General features: G+C 40.8%; 1 protein-coding gene across 7 annotated transcripts in view; it reads left to right on the top strand.

Moving 5' to 3' along the window:
* The window catches only part of FAT3 (FAT atypical cadherin 3), a 687,279-nt gene that overhangs the window by 40,008 nt on the left and 631,243 nt on the right, over positions 1–16,028 (top strand). The window lies entirely within an intron of this gene.

The raw sequence follows: 16,028 nt of genomic DNA on the forward strand, positions 1-16,028 counted from the left end.
CACTAAACAACTGTATTTCCCCAAAATGGCATGCTTAAACAGCTGCAAAGCAAGAGCTGTAGCTTCCAGACTTTCTCTGAAATCCTCTCACATCTAGGAGAGAACAATATTTCTATAAATCACATCAGCAGAGAACCTCAGATAATTTACTTGGCTGAAAGCCCTACACTGGAATGGAGTACCTTTTCCTTCCCTTCCCAGAGCCATAGCCTGTCCACCTCTCTGATGATTCTAACAATTATGAGCCAGAGGGAAAGGCATTTCCTAACCTGTGGTTCTTAGACCTAGTTGTGCATAAGAATCAAGGGAACTCTTAAAGACAGATTCCCAGGTTCCAGTAACTTTGACCACTTAACATGGCAAAGAATAATCAAGTAAGTTCAGGTAAACTTTCCTCCACTAGCAGTGAGACAAATTATTTCTCTATGAACTCCCATCAGCAAAAGTACTGGGAAGTCTAATGGCACCAGCCCCCACGTCTTCCTGCTTTGTACAAGTTTTCCCCAGGGATTGACTGTCACACTGAGGCCATGAAAGAACGCTGGGTACACCCTGCTCCTTGTCATTCTTGCCAGGCTTGCTTTTCCTCACTGCTTTGGACCTGAAACAGGGTTTACCAGGGTCACTCACCTCTCTCCCATTGCCCACAGGCAGCCCTTCAGGGTACCTTTTCTTTGCTTTTGGAGGCTTAGTTAGGACCCTCAGAAGTTTGCAAAAGAATTTTTTAAAAATTTTGTTATTCAAGTTTCATGTATTTTATATATACAGATTTACAAACATAGTGATACTTCCCACCCTACCTCACACTCACTCCAACCCTTCCTCTTCCTCCTCCTCCCATTCCCACTCTTGATTTTTAGAGATCTTTTTTAGTTTACTTAATGATCATTGAGTTAACTCTAAGAGTTCAAATAGTACAAAGGAAAAAATCATTCCTCAATGGAAGAGACAGGGACTATAAACATCAAATCTCAAAATGTCCATTTGACTCAAAAACATTACATTTTAGATACTCTATTAGTTACCCAAGATCAGGGAAAACGTATGGTATCTTTTTTGGACTGGCTTATTTCACTTAGTATAATAGTTTCCAGTTGCGTCCACCTTCTTTCAATTTTTTTATACCTGAGTAGTACTCCATAGTGTATATATAAAAATTTTTTCGTTTAATCCAGTCAACAGCTGATGGATGTTAGGGTTGATACCATATCTTACCTGTTGTGAATTGAGCTGCAGTGAACGTGGGGGTACAGATAACTCTTTCATATGCTGATTTCTTTTGGTCTGGGTAAATTCCCAGGAGTGGGATGGCTGGGTCATGGCAGGTCTATATTCCGATTTCTGAGGTATCTCCATACTGTCTTCCACAGTGGTTGCACCAGTTTACATTTCCACTAACAGTGAATTAGGGTACCTTTTTCCACGCCATCCTTGCCAGACACCCTTGCCAGCATTCGTTGTTTTGATTTCTCTGAGAGCCATTCTAACCTGAGAAAGGTGAAACCTCCGTATGGTTTTGATTTGCATTTCCCTGGTGGCTAATGATCCTGAGCATTTTTTCAAGTGTTTGCTGGCCATTTGAATTTCCTCTCTTGACAAATGTCCAAGTCCTTCACCCGTTTCTTCATTGGATTGTTTTGTTGTTCAATTTCTTGAGCTTATTATAGACTCAGAGTTATTAACCCTTTATCAGTTGCATGGTTTGCAAGGAATTTTGTTGCAATGCTGAAGCCAATTCACCTTCCCTGTTGCTGAGTGGAACTGGGCAATATCTGTGTATCTACTCAGAGTGAACCAAGTCCAGCACCCAGTGAGGCCTCCCCTTCTCCCTCACCTCTTGAGGGAGGAGGGGCTTCTCCTTCCTTTCTTTCCTGTGCACTGTGGATGTGGTTCCTCCTGTTGGTGCTATTTTCAGTTGATGTGTCCTCCCCTTGGTGTATTTAAACATGGCATGGAAAACCCTAGCTTTCTAGTTGTCAGCATTATCCTTTGTTCCTAATATCATTTGCTTTCTCCTTTGGTTTCTGCTCAGTTTTTCCTCCATGGACTGGGACTTGGATTTGCCAAGGTCACTTCAGACATATTTATTGGCCCTGTGGTAAGGAAACCAACTGGAAAGCTTACGGATAGCTATTCAGTACTTTGGATTTATAGAGTGCGTTTCTTCACAGTAACTCAGTTTTCGTTTAATGTGAAATAATACTATTCGTAGTCAGAATTGTAACCATGATTTAGCAATGTATTTTCTCTGTAGTATTTTTTAAAAGGCAACCTTGAAGAAAGGCAGCCTCTGTTAGAAGTTTGTTGACTACAGAAATGTCCAAGGTAGATCATCCAGGATGAAAGCAGAATCTGCTAGGAGAAAGGGGCTCAGTGCTTCAGTCTTCCAGCAAAAGATTTCCACTGTTTCACTTTTGATGAATTCTACACTTAGAAAACGACATTGTAGATTCTGGGATTTAATTCACTTGTTTTCAGATACCTGAACTAATTCAAACAAGTTACCGGAAGTTCTCTAAACCTTTATAGTGATGGTACCTGACCTATACATGGAAATACTCCCTGGAAGCTCTAAACTCAAAAGTTCCCTGGTTGCTTGGAAAGGGAGTTTCACACTCTGATTTAAGAATTTTTTATTCCCTTATTTTCATTTTTGAAAGACCAAAAGAAATCTTCCATCTGCTGTTTCACTGCCAAAATGCCCTCAATGGCCAGGGCTTAGTCGTGCTGAAGCTAGGAGCCCATAACCCAGTCTGAGCCTCCAAGGTGGGTGGCAGGGACCCAGGTACTTGATCCACCATTAGCCTGCAGCTCAGGGCATGCATTAATAGGAACCTGGGTTGAAAGTGGAGGCACTAGGACTCAAACCAGTCTCTGTTAAGGGATGCAAGTGTCCCAAGCAGCATCTTAACCACTGCATCAAGTTCCTGCTCCAGGAGTTTCTATGTTATTCTCTGTCCTTTCTACCTAGTATGCTGAACTTCTTGCTGGGAGATGGTGGAAGCAAAATACAAACCATCAACTCTGCCTTCTCTCTGTCATTAAATGATACAACCTCTTCCACACCAAGGGCTTTTTCTCATCTAAATATGGACTTTGAAACAAGATGAAAGAAATGCTGACATCCTGAGTAATCTTGCGAGAGGATCCAAGATCTTTAATTAATCAGAGATAAGTTTTATTTACTAGACTGTTTAAATCTTTCTAAAATGCATTAATATAGTTTTAAGAACAAAGTAAAGGAAAAGTTTCGAATCATTTAAGACCATACTGAATGCAAATAATTACCGTATCCACTGAGCATTTGAGAACTTTAGATGTTGTTTATGAAAACTTGCAAATCAAAGGCAGGAAGGGATCCTCCATAAATTCCAAGGTAATATCAGATGCTAAGCTAGAAGGTAGAGAAGCAATTGAGATTTTAGGGCTGGGGAAAGCATTTATTTACACATTACCATATTGGATCTTTGTAGGTTCTCTTCTAACACCTAGGAACCAGAGGAAGTCAGAGTGATTGGGAAGATTGGCATTGGGAAACACAGTCGGAAGCCATCTTGTATTATTTTTCAAAAATCATCAGCAATTTCCTGAACAGTCCACTGGGCAGGAATTGGACGTCCAGGTTTTATAGAAACAAATACAGTGGCCACTTTGCTTTTGTAGATGCTATTGCTGAAGTTAACCAAGTCCCCATCCCTGACACCAAATGTCTGTGTTCCCTTATTCTCCAGCCCGGTTCGGGTGCCTCTGCTTTGTCCGTACAAAGACCTCTTCATGGGATTGTCACGTTTGTCCTGGTTTTATTTAATTGGTTACATACTTATTAATTTTAGTTTTAAAATTATATGTAGTTATTTTAATTTTTATTTTTAGGGCTTTTAAACATTTTCATTAGCACACAGACTTTTTTGGGCAGATAGAGCAGGTTTTTTTCATTATTGGACCCTGCTTCCTAGTACAGTTCCCGCCATTTGGTAGGGGTTCAATTTAAAAATGTGTATTGAACAAGTGAAAGAGAATTAATGTGTCACTCCAGAAAACAGACTTCTACATGGTTATCGGTGGAGAAAATCAAGGAAGCAGTCTAATGGAGTGGTTAGGAGCAGATTTGAGGACTGAGTCTAGCTATGCTACTCCTCAGCTGGTAGGATGTTGGGAATTCTCCTAACTTCTCTGTACCCCAGTGTCCTTTTGCAAAAGAGGTGGCAGCAATAACACCTACCTAGCCTGTAGACTTTTTTTTTAAATTATGTATTTATTTGTAAGAGCTGCAGAAAGAGAGGGAGATATCTTCCATTCACTGGTTCACTCCCCAGATGGCCACCATGGCACAATGGTCAGGACTGAGCTAGGCTGAAGCCAGGAGCTTCATTTGGGCCTCCAACATGGGTGTCAGGGCCCAAGTACTTGGGCCATCTGCTGCTGCTTTTCCCCCAGCCATTAGCAGGGAGCTGGATTGGAAGTGGAACAGTGGGGACAAAAACTGGTGCCTAAAATGCTGTCTCCACACCCCCCAACCCCACCCCATAGATCTTGTTGACTGTCAGATGGGATCTGACACATAGTGGTTGTTCCATATTTGAGGGGAAGGGTTTATATGGAAGAACTTGATCGATAAGTAAGTAAGGGAAAAGCTGCACTGTCACTCATATTTCAAACTGTCACTAGTTAGTACCAGTGCTTTTGCTATGACAAAGATGCCAGGAGGGGGTGAAACCATGTAAAGCATTCACTGTCCAAATAGCTGACATGTGGAGGTGATATTATCCCTCATTACAGAAAAAAATAAGGAAAACTAGAATATTTAGTTTTGACGCAAAAATAACTTCTTGTGAAAACTGTTCTAAAAAGTGCAAAAAAGCTACCATTCTATCCAGATAAGAAATTTTGCAACTAAATGACACTGAGATTCTTCGGATGTTTGTTTCACTTCTTTTCCCTTCCACCATGAAAGGAGTTAGTATCCATCAGTTGGCAATAGAAATGCTGTTGGTCAGGTATGGAGTAGGGTATGGAGTTTCAGGCAGAAGTGAATATGTGGTATAGACCACCTTATGAATTCACATTTCAGTTCCTTCAGCAACAGAGGAATTGCTGTAGGTTGAGAATTCAAGAAAGTGAGTAGAAGACCAAAAGAAGAACTACACATCATTTGGCATGTGTGACTATGAACCTTTCCGAATCCAAGGTGCCCTGGTGGTTCTGTGAGGTATAATGGTGATTTAAAAGTTTGTGTTAACATTAGTCTTTGTCACGGAGTTAATTTGGGCCAGAGCATATTTTGGGTTAGGCATTTAATATATATTGTGTCAAGTTCATCACAATTCTATGGTTAAATATCCTTTGCTCATTTATGTCAAGAAATTATAGCTAACAAGTTGCGGAGGCAGGATGTGAACCCAGATCTGCCCTGATCCCAAGACTGTCTACTCTTGACCACACTTAGGCTGTAAATCATATAACCTGAGCCCTCGAGAAAGTTTGGATTCCTTGTAACACTATAACACTAGTCACGGGTCCTAGGGTAGTGGGCAAACTTTACTCCTCCCTCTTTCTGTTTTTTGTGTTTTGTGTTTAACAATTGCATTGATTTAGAAGAATTCCAGTTAAACCTTCTTGTCCTGGCTCAGATGTTATCACTTCTTTTGAGAATGACAAAACGAATAAAGTAAATGCCCGTGTGTTAAGACTTGTGGGAGAGCAGCTACCATCAGACTAACTCAGAAATGCCTGAAATACTGACGTGGTCTTTTCCATTTGTGCTTAGGATTGTCTTGCCCCCATGCAAAAAGCAGAGATCCTGATTTTAATGACTGTTTGCAGTTTCAGCTTGGGTCCTGTTATAAAGTTTACATTTAAAGCTTTACCGTGGTACCAGGTTCAGGCTAAATTTGAAAGTAGCTGTGGGGGAGAGGACTTTAACATTTCCCCAGGGAAGTGGACTGGAAAATTGCTGGAGAGTAAACTGTAGGGAACAATCTTGAATTGGTCTCTTGGGCTGGACATAATTACCTAATGGATTTTCCATCTCAAAATTTTAGGAAGGAAAAATTGCTTTAAAATAACAACAAAAAAGTGAAACTCACAACTTCTTTTTTTTTCTCTTTAGGATTATAAACTCAAGCCCTTTCATTGATCTTTTGAAGAATGAGAGTGTCCTTGGGGTAGGGACAAGCAAAGGGAAGGCGTGGAAGAGAAGATGAGATGCATTGTGGTTAAGGCGGGTGTGTGCCGTAGCAGTTAAGATAGGATGCCATTATCTATTTTGGAGGGCCTGGGATTAGGTCCCAGCTTTGGTCCTGATTCCAGCTTCCTCTCATGCATATCCTGGGAGGCAGAAGCAGAAGATGGCTCAAGGAATCAGGCCACAGCCATCCAAGTGGGAGACTAGATTGAATTCCCAGTCCTCAGCTTTGGCCTGAGTCAGGCTGTTGCAGTCATTTGGGTAATCAACCAATGGATAGGAACTCTGTCATTCATTCATTCATTCTCTCTCTCGCTCTCCTCCCCTCCCCCTCTCTCCCCGTGTGTGTGTGTGTGTGTGCGTGTGTGTGTTTCTGCCTCTTGAATTGATAAGTAAATAAACAAGCTAAAGTTGTATGATTAAAAACACAAACAGAAATTATGTAGCTCTGTTTCCCTCCTCTAAATCATTAGCAATTGCTGAAATTCAGCTCCTTTTAAGATTATTTGGGTGCAGCTGGAACTGTATTTTAATGAGCAGTATAACCTAATTAAGATTGAACATTTTATTTTTCCATGGGCTCTGAAGGTATTTGTTGAGTGGCTTAGCTGTTTGCATAACAGGATTTCCCAAAGAGGCCCATTATGCAATCAGTTTTTCACCCAGAACACCCACATCCATATTCTCCCTCTTGCTTAGAAGGCTTTGGGACTACAAACATTAAACCCAGTTCTCCCCAACCCCCTGGCTATATCCCAGTGCACTTCATATTTAAGTGTGATGTGTGATTATTCATGATTCCTCAGGAATGGCAAAACCTCTACTTGTTCTACCTCTGTTTTATGATTGGCTGATGTGTGTCAGGCCATGCTTGGCCTTGGGAATGAATATGTAGAGGTATTCAGCCTCTATCACCCCAAATACATTGATCTAGAGTAATAAGAGCAAGTGCTTGCTATATATCTGACATGTACAGTTGGTACACATGTGAGGGAGGCACTGGCACATTGCTTTCTTGAGGGGTGGAAGTCATTTAAAGGAGAAACAAATACCAGGCATAGAATGGTAAGAGCTCTAAGGGATTGAAGTGCTATGACATTCAGCCTTGAGGGATCATGGGAGAGACGGGAGAGGCCACCTGAATTAGCTGCCGAGAAGGGATGTTCCCAGTGAGTACAGAAGCACAGGGCAGTTCCAGGGCTGGGGAGCACAGGGTTCCTGGCAGAGGACTGTTCCTGGCTTCAATTGATTGGAGTTTGGGTTGTGTAGAGGATGTTAGTGAGAGAGAACATTGAAACCAGCTTGTTTTGGTTGTCAGGCTTCCCTGAAGAGAACTGGAAAAGTCTCTTAGCATTCACTGTGAGAACCTGGGTAAGGATGGAGTTACATGGAGGCTGCCTGGATAGGAGGGACATGAGAACTGGGGCAGGTGAGTTAGGATGAGTGTTAAAAATAGGTGGACCTTGGGGCTGGCACTGTGGCACAGCAGGTTAACTCCCTGGTCTGAAGTGCTGGCATCCCATATGGGTGCCAGTGCTAGTCCTGGCTGCTCCTCTTCCCATCCAGCTCTCTTCTATGGCCTGGGAAAGCAGTAGAAGATGGCCCAAGTCCTTGGGCCCCTGCACCCATGTGGGAGACCCAGAAGAGGCTCCTGGCTTCGGATCGGCACAGCTCTGGCCATTGGGGCCAACTGGGGAGTGAACGATTGGGTGGAAGACCCCCTTCTCTCTCTCTCTCTCTCTCTCTCTCTCTCTCTCTGCCTCTCCTCTCTCTGTATAACTCTGACTTTCAAAAAAAAAAAAAAAACCTTTTTTTTATTTTTTAAAAAACAGGTGGACCTCAAGCAAGGGGAATGGATAGGAGGACCTGAGACAAGGGTCATTCTACAATGTGAATGTGGAGAATGAGTACCAACATTTTAACCACTGATTCAATGTTATAGGAAAAGACAAAGGATTAGAAGTTGGATGGAAACAAGAAAGAGAGTCATGTCAGAAGAGAGAAAAGTGGTTGGGACACGCATATGAGGGGGGTGTTGCTGGGAAGGAAAAGAGCTGTGGCCAGGATGGCTGTCCTCCTGATTCAGATCTGACATTTCTTACCAATAACTGTGAATAAGTTGCTCTATTTTCCTGTGATTCATTATTGCAAATGCTAGTTGTAGAAGAGAGAGAAAATAGTTCAAGAAGGTCTGGGAATCTAAGAACAGGAAATTTCAGTTTGGAAATCTTCTGACCTTTGTCCTGCTGCATAGGACTTAAGACACTTGACATTCAAAGAGGAAAATCATAATTTAAATGAATAGCAGAAGGGTATGTTAATTAGTTGGTGAAGATGCAGAAGACTCTCCTTACCCACTTAAGGTGGAAATAATTTGGGGCAGCACCTACACTGGCCATGATTATGATTAAAGCTAAATTGTGCAATGGGTATTACATAGGAAGTGGGTTGAGATGGGTATTACATAGGAAGTGGGTAGACCACATTGATGGACTTTTAGAGATTCCAAACAAGAGAAGAAACCATACCTTCAGGTTCCTGTTTTACCTTGCTACTTAGTAAATGTCCCAAGAAGAATCCAGCTGTAGAGCGACTGGCACTCAGAACTCAGCCCTGCAGAAAGAACTGAAATCCTTGTCCACAACTAAAGTCTTGCAAATAATCGTACGGTTTCTAAGTTACTTGAAATGTTGGCTTGAAGTGAATTGAAAATGAACCCAATCTGCTCCCGAAAACCAATGGCTGGAACATTCCTAAATGCTGAAGGGAGCCTAAATGATTTCCCCAGCTTTCAGAGGAGGAGGTTTTCCACCTGCCTTCATTGCCTCTTCCTTATTGGTGTTTTTCCAGTGGGGGTGGAGAGCAGAGATGTGGCTGATGTCTGTAAGATGGGACTGGAGTTTACCCTGAAGTCTTCTAAGGATTACACAGTTTTATTTACCAGGGTGAGGATCTGTTACATCCTGAGCAGCTGCTATTTTTGAGGCAGGAAAATGAAGCTGAGGAGCTTTGTACAGCTGTCATGCAGAATTCTAAGCAGTCATTTGATAAAACCTGTCAGCGTGACCTGGTTTTTTGGGCAGATGCTGCCTTTGGCTGTAGCCTCTTCCCTCTTAGCCCTCTTTTTCATCACTTTTGTTTTTGTTTCCTCTTCAAAATGTTCCAGATTTAGTAGCTTAGAAGTCATGTTGGGTTGTGTGTGTGTGCATACACGTGTGCATGCTTTAAGAGTATTTGGGTACCTGAACGCAGATACTCATTTGTCTTCCAGCAGTCATGTTAATTAAAAAAAAAAAAAAAAAAACCCAGACTCTGGAAATTTTATCCTACAGGGAAAAGAGGAGAAATCCTTACCAGCTTTCTTATTTGTTTATAAGAGTGGTAGGGCATGAAATTGGAACAGATGGCATAAAAATAGCTAGACTTATCTCCTTTAAGTGCATTTTGCTAACAATTTCTGTAAATCCTTATGAATTCCACATACAATGGTTCTTTAAGGAACTTTAAGGCCCTGTGTGTAAATGTGTCAGTGGAACAAGCCCTCATCCAGGTAGGTTGTAGGAAATGGGCCATGAACTAATTCAGGATCCATGATCTAGACCAGGAAGCTAATTTTCTCCATTGTAAAGTTAATACATCACCTAGTCTCTTGTCTATCTTGAAGTTCAGACAGTGTCGTAATCATCTTCGGCTATACTTGAAGGGTGGGCTATATGTTGTAGATGACCTCTCTTTGGAAAGTTAAAAATTGACTTTAAAACATTCTTTAATAGAAGAGTTGGTGCAGTTTTGAGAATTGCAAGCTGTGACTGTGTGAACCAACATATAGGACATCAGATAGACAGCTAAATAACTTAAGTAGTGGGTATCCTATTCACTTTTTTCTGCAGATACTAAATAGTATGAATAGCTGGGAAAAATTATTATATCATTATCTGTGGGTAGTGTGTTGATAATTTATTATGGGGAAGAGTGACTGAAAAAGAAAGCTGTATCATAATTCATATTTAAAAAATACTGTGACAGGATACCACTTCAGATGAGTGTTGTTCCCATAAATCCCAATTCCTGTACTCTGGGGAATTTTGAAAAGTGTACTTTGTTGCAAAGTTATTTTAATTTCCTCATGGAAGCAATTTTACAATATGAGGAGGAATTTAAGTAAGAAAGCCATTTAATTTGTTCATAAGCTTAAGTGGAAGGTATATATCTATACCCAGGGTAAAGATATCTTAAAACAGCTCTTCCCCAACTTACAGCCTCAGACTAGAATGTATAGCTGATGTGTATTGTCTGCTGATTGCATGAATTAAAATTTAATTCTTTGTTAGGATTAAAAGGGTCTCATGCTCAGAAGGATTGGATTATTCTCTAAGGTAATACATCTTATAAACAGTGCTTAAATTTTATGTTGCACTGTATTTTTGCCTTTTGACTTTTATTTATAGAATTTATGCTAAAAAATCTTAACGTGTGACATTTTAGCTCAGAACTACAAATTGGATCCAGTTTAGGATAGCATTTAGTCTGAGTCTTGTAAATCCAAAGCTTTGTATTTTTCCAACCCTGGGTAGCTGTGTACCTTATATATTAAAATACTTGATTTTTTTCAAAAGATTTCTTGGGGTCAGCACAGTAGCTCACTTGGTTAATCCTCCGCCTGCAGTGCTGGCATCCCATATGGTTGCTGGATTCTAGTCCTGGTTGCTCCTCTTCCAGTCCAGCTCTCTGCTGTGGCCCAGGTGGGCAGTGGAGGATGGCCCAAGGGCTTGGGCCCCTGCACCAACATGGGAGACCAGGAAGAGGCACCTGGCTCCTGGCTTCGGATTGACGCAGCGCCGGCCGTGGCGGCCATTTGAGGGGTGAACCAACGGAAGGAAGACCTTTCTCTCTCTCTCTCTCTCTCTCTCTCTCTCTATAACTCTACCTGTCAACCTGTCAAATAAAAAATTTCTTTTTAAAATTCTAATGGTGCTACAACTAAGAGTTATGTGCAATATGGTCGAAACTCCAAACAAACTCCAAACAAGTAGTTTCGTGACCTGCCCATGTTATCTGGATAAGGGACTGTCATTCATTTCATTATTTTTAAAGATTCCTTGAATTCATGCCTTCTGATTAATTATACATTTATATCAATCTTATCCTCATTTAAATCTATCCTCTTCCACTTGCATTCTGGGTTGCCTTATGTCTGTATTGTTTGTTTTCAATATGCATTTACTTCTCTGCTTTCAAATGCTTAGATCTCAAAAAAATGGAGTCTGGCATTCTTTTGCTTCCATGTGATGTAAGAAAAGCTTTCGTAAAGGCAGCCATGTTACATTAGCTTGGGCTTGCCACAGCAGCGTCTGAAGAGATGGAATAGTGGTGAGCACCTCCTAAGAAGTAGCACTTAGTCGGAAATCCTGTTGACTAGCTCAGGAAATAGCAGACCTCTTCAGCTGCCCTTGATCAGTGATGGCTGCCTGTCTGGGGCGTTAATGGCCTTCAGAATTCTTGATCTTCCTTCTCATATATTTTCTTGTAAGTAGCTATCTCATTTCAGAAGCAGTTTCAGCGAATCTTTTGAGGACTGGGTACAAAAAGCAAGAATATCCTCACCTTTTTTGAGTTCAATAGAGTCACTTGACCTGTTAGACTTTTCCTGTCCCCCAGGGAAACCTTAGCCCTGAATTGAAGACTCAATCTTTTGATCATGAGATACTTGTAAGGAATCCTTGGCTTGGTCCTTGTTAAAATTCAGAAAAGAGCATCAGTCCCTGTAATGAGACTTCCAGGATCTCAGGGAATTAAATTTTTTTCCTCATCCTGTGGAATTTTTGCTAGACCTTTAAGAAATAAGGTACAGCAGGACGTATTCCAAGTAATTTAAATAAAGTGAATGGAAACAAGGTTTGCTTTGATAATTACGGAGGAGTTTTGTTCTTGCCCTTTTGAGAAAACTAGATCTCACATGGGATTGCAGTGAGACCAGGGTTAGGACACTGTTCACAGACAAAACGATAGGGTGACACTCTCTTTGTCTCTGAATCTACAACTGGCTGAAATGCAAGTGATTTTAAATGTTTCTGAAGGGTGTTTGTCAGTGCCATCACATAAGTAAAAGAAAAATAAATGTAGAACACCAGCAATAATTACTGTGGTCAAGATGGCCATGCTGAAGTGTTACTATCTACCCCTGTTGACTTGCAATTATATCTTTAAATTTCCTCTCCTTTTCTTTCTTTACTATGTAGCTAGATGCTAGAGCCCGCATTTTTTTTTTCCTGAAAAGTAGAATAATGACTATACCTACCTTAAAGTCCTTGGTGACTTGTTCCCAGTGTCCAGAGCTCAAGGCTGAAAAAATGACAACTTGTATATTTGGATGTTTTTGTCTGAGTACAGACAACATTCACTGTGCACTACTATTCTCATGTTTCTGTCCATTTTTTTTTCCAATTCATTTAACCTGGTTTGCCTCAGATGCCTCACAGTCTGGAATTATACAGCTCGTGTTTGCCCTTATGCCACATTAGATAGTTGTAAATAGGTAATTGATTTCTTGAAAAGGGTTCATATCATCATCCCTGTGGGAGCAAAAACTGTATCTCTGATTTATGAAGATTTTAAGAAGTTTGTGAAAAGCTGTTCATTTTTCTCTGAAATTTCCTTTCTGATGTGAAGATGGGCTCTTCTGAATAAAATTCTAAAATATTGTTGATAAAATAAATGTGTTTGAATGTAAGTATACATGCATATACATATAATTTTAACTTAATTCTAAATGTTGAAAAATGAATAAATTATGGATAATTTCCCTCTATATTATCTGTCAGAGTTGATCATCTCTTACATTGTGTTGCTTTTATTCATTTTTTTCTCTTCTTGACTTTGCTTTTCTGGCTACATTTCTAGAGCATCAAAAAGCAGAGATCTGAATTTTACATTAGTAGCTTATAAAGCAAAAGAAAGCTGATGTATGAGAGGCTTTTAAAAACTGGGGACAAATGAAATTAAAAAGTAATGTGCGTTTTCCATGAATTTTTGAAGCTGCTCTTTCACTGAACGGTTCCTGAGTTCCAGGTGTTGTGCTAAAGATGTGATGCTCAGAATTTCTTCAAGGTAGATATCGTTACCCCTATGTAACAGATTGAGAAAGTGGGCTGCAGAGTAGTTGGGTCACTGTATGCCCAATGAGTGTTGGGGTGATGTGTGGGTTGGGGAGAACAGGATATTCAAGAAAATGATTGAGACCAGCATCATGTGTTCAGAGAACTCATAACTTGTAAGTATGAAGATAACTGACATAAAAAGGTAGAGTATGATTTGGACCAGTAGTTATGTTGGAGTTACCACCAAATCCAAAATCTCATTTTGATTTACCATTATGCCTCTTCTATTGTGCATCCTCGATGTCATTTTGTGGACTCTGGCTAATTTAATGATAGAAATGGTAAATACCAGAATCAGAATAGCATGATATTTTGCTTGTCTGGGGCTTAAGCCCAAGGACCTAGCTTCTGATGCTAATGCTTGCTTTAGATTTTTATCTATAGCACTTTGTGACTCAACTCGGAACCTTGTTTACTCCTTAAGCACCTTTCAGGAAAGTGGGGCTTCCTGCTTTGGTTACTGTGGGTGAAAAACAGAATGTGAATGGTTATCTGCAGTGTGAGATTGTATTGGAATGGTTAAATTGTATAATCGTGGGTTGTTTTAAGGACATTAAAGTCACTTCTGCCCCTTGTCCTCTGGAGAAAACAGTACATTTAGAGGGAATTTGACCAGTGATTCAGAATGACCGCTATTACATACCATATACTTAGTGTGGGTTAATCCAGGTTGCTATAACAGTGGAAATATTTTCCTTTTCTCTGGACTATAAACATGTGAATTCTGACTATTCCTTAAGTTTGCACCTCATATTTTTGTTTTCTGCCTTAAAGCTACACAAATACGTGGAGAAGATATAAGCCATACATCTTCTGAGTTATGCCATTGATTTTTCTCTTTCATTCCCAGCTCTTCTTGCAGGTCCTAGAACTTTCCTCAGCTGTCTGTAGGCCGCTCAGACATCTGTCCTGACAGACAGACATGGCAAGACATCGGACATCTTCCCTTATGTGTGTTATAAATGGAAGGCTAACACAAGTTTATTTTAACTGGGATTTGAAATCTGAATTTTTGGGTCAGGAGGATTCCTGGTCAGAGATACTCCCTTGTTCCTCTTTATATTGTAAGGACTTAAGGCTACATATATCCTGTGGGCTAGGATATATCTATGGGAGGCTTTCTTGGCACCCAGAAGGAAAAAAAAAAACTGCTGAGTCAATCTCTTCATGTTGGTTATGTTCCATGGGACTGGCTGTGCGAGTTAAGGGGACCACTTATGAGTTGGCTGTAGATGGCTCAGCTATTTTTGAGTTACCTCAATCCTGAAGCACTGTATTTGGAAAAATAAGAAACCTTATTGCCTCCTGCTCAACTAGGCTAAGAACACTTTTTTTTTCCAGAGATGAAAAAGAACTAATAGCCGGCTCCGCGGCTCACTAGGCTAATCCTCCGCCTTGCGGCGCCGGCACACGGGGTTCTAGTCCCAGTCAGGGAGCTGGATTCTGTCCCGGTTGCCCCTCTTCCAGGCCAGCTCTCTGCTGTGGCCAGGGAGTGCAGTGGAGGATGGCCCAGGTGCTTGGGCCATGCACCCCATGGGAGACCAGGAGAAACCTGGCTCCTGCCTTCGGAACAGCGCGGTGCGCTGGTCGCAGTGCGCCGGCCGTGGCGGCCATTGGAGGGTGAACCAACGGCAAAGGAAGACCTTTCTCTCTGTCTCTCTCTCTCACTGTCCACTCTGCCTGTCAAAAAAAAAAAAAAAAAAAAAAAAAAAACAACTAATAAAACTCTATTCTCTCCATAGTGCCTTCTCTTCTCTCCTCCTCCCTCAAATCCCCAATATTGACTGATTGCCAGGAACTGTGTTGGGAGGTGTGGATTAAGTAGTGTATGAGGCAGACTTCTTTTTCTGTCTTCCTAGAGTCCCAGTCTTCTGGGGACAAATGCAGTGTGGTACTAAACCTTCCATGGGAGGGCAAAGTGAACTCCAGGGTCGCAGGTGCTGGGAAAGTCTTGTGGGGGATAGCTGAGGTTGGACGCCTCAGGCTGCTCGGGCTGTTGTAACGTGAATCAGAGTTTATAACAAATTTATTTCTCACAATTTTTGAAAGCTGAGAAATCCTAGATCAAGGCTGCAGCAGATTTGGTATCAGATGAGGGCACATTTCCTGGCTCATAGATGGCACCTTTTTGCTGTGTTCTCTCATCTCTGGAGTCTGTCTCAAGGGCACTAATCCTACTATTTTTTTTTTTTCTGCTTTTTTTTTTTTTTTTAAACTTTTATTTAATGCATATAATTTTCCAAAGTACGACTTATGGATTACAATGGCTTCCCCCCCATACCGTCCCTCCCACCCACAACCCTCCCCTTTCCCACTCCCTCTCCCCTTCCATTCACATAAAGATTCATTTTTGATTATCTTAATATACAGAAGATCAGCTTAGTATACATTAAGTAAGGATTTCAACAGTTTGCTCCCACACAGAAACATAAAGTGAAAAATAATAGATGATTTTTTTTAAATGATGATGAAATCAGATCAGACCTATTGTCCTGTATAATCCCAGTGAGAGTCAAGTTGGGAATTGATAATTTCTTTTTTTTTTTTTTTTTTTTTTTTTTTTTTTACAGAGGATCAGTTTAGTATGCATTAAGTAAGGATTTCAACAGTTTGCACCCCCATAGAAACACAAAGTGAAATATATTGTTTGAGTACTCGTTATAGCATTAAATCTCAATGTACAGCAC

Source organism: Oryctolagus cuniculus, chromosome 1, assembly GCF_051225735.1.
Source record: "Oryctolagus cuniculus isolate XC-2025 breed Fujian yellow rabbit chromosome 1, ASM5122573v1, whole genome shotgun sequence".
Taxonomy (NCBI): domain Eukaryota; kingdom Metazoa; phylum Chordata; class Mammalia; order Lagomorpha; family Leporidae; genus Oryctolagus; species Oryctolagus cuniculus.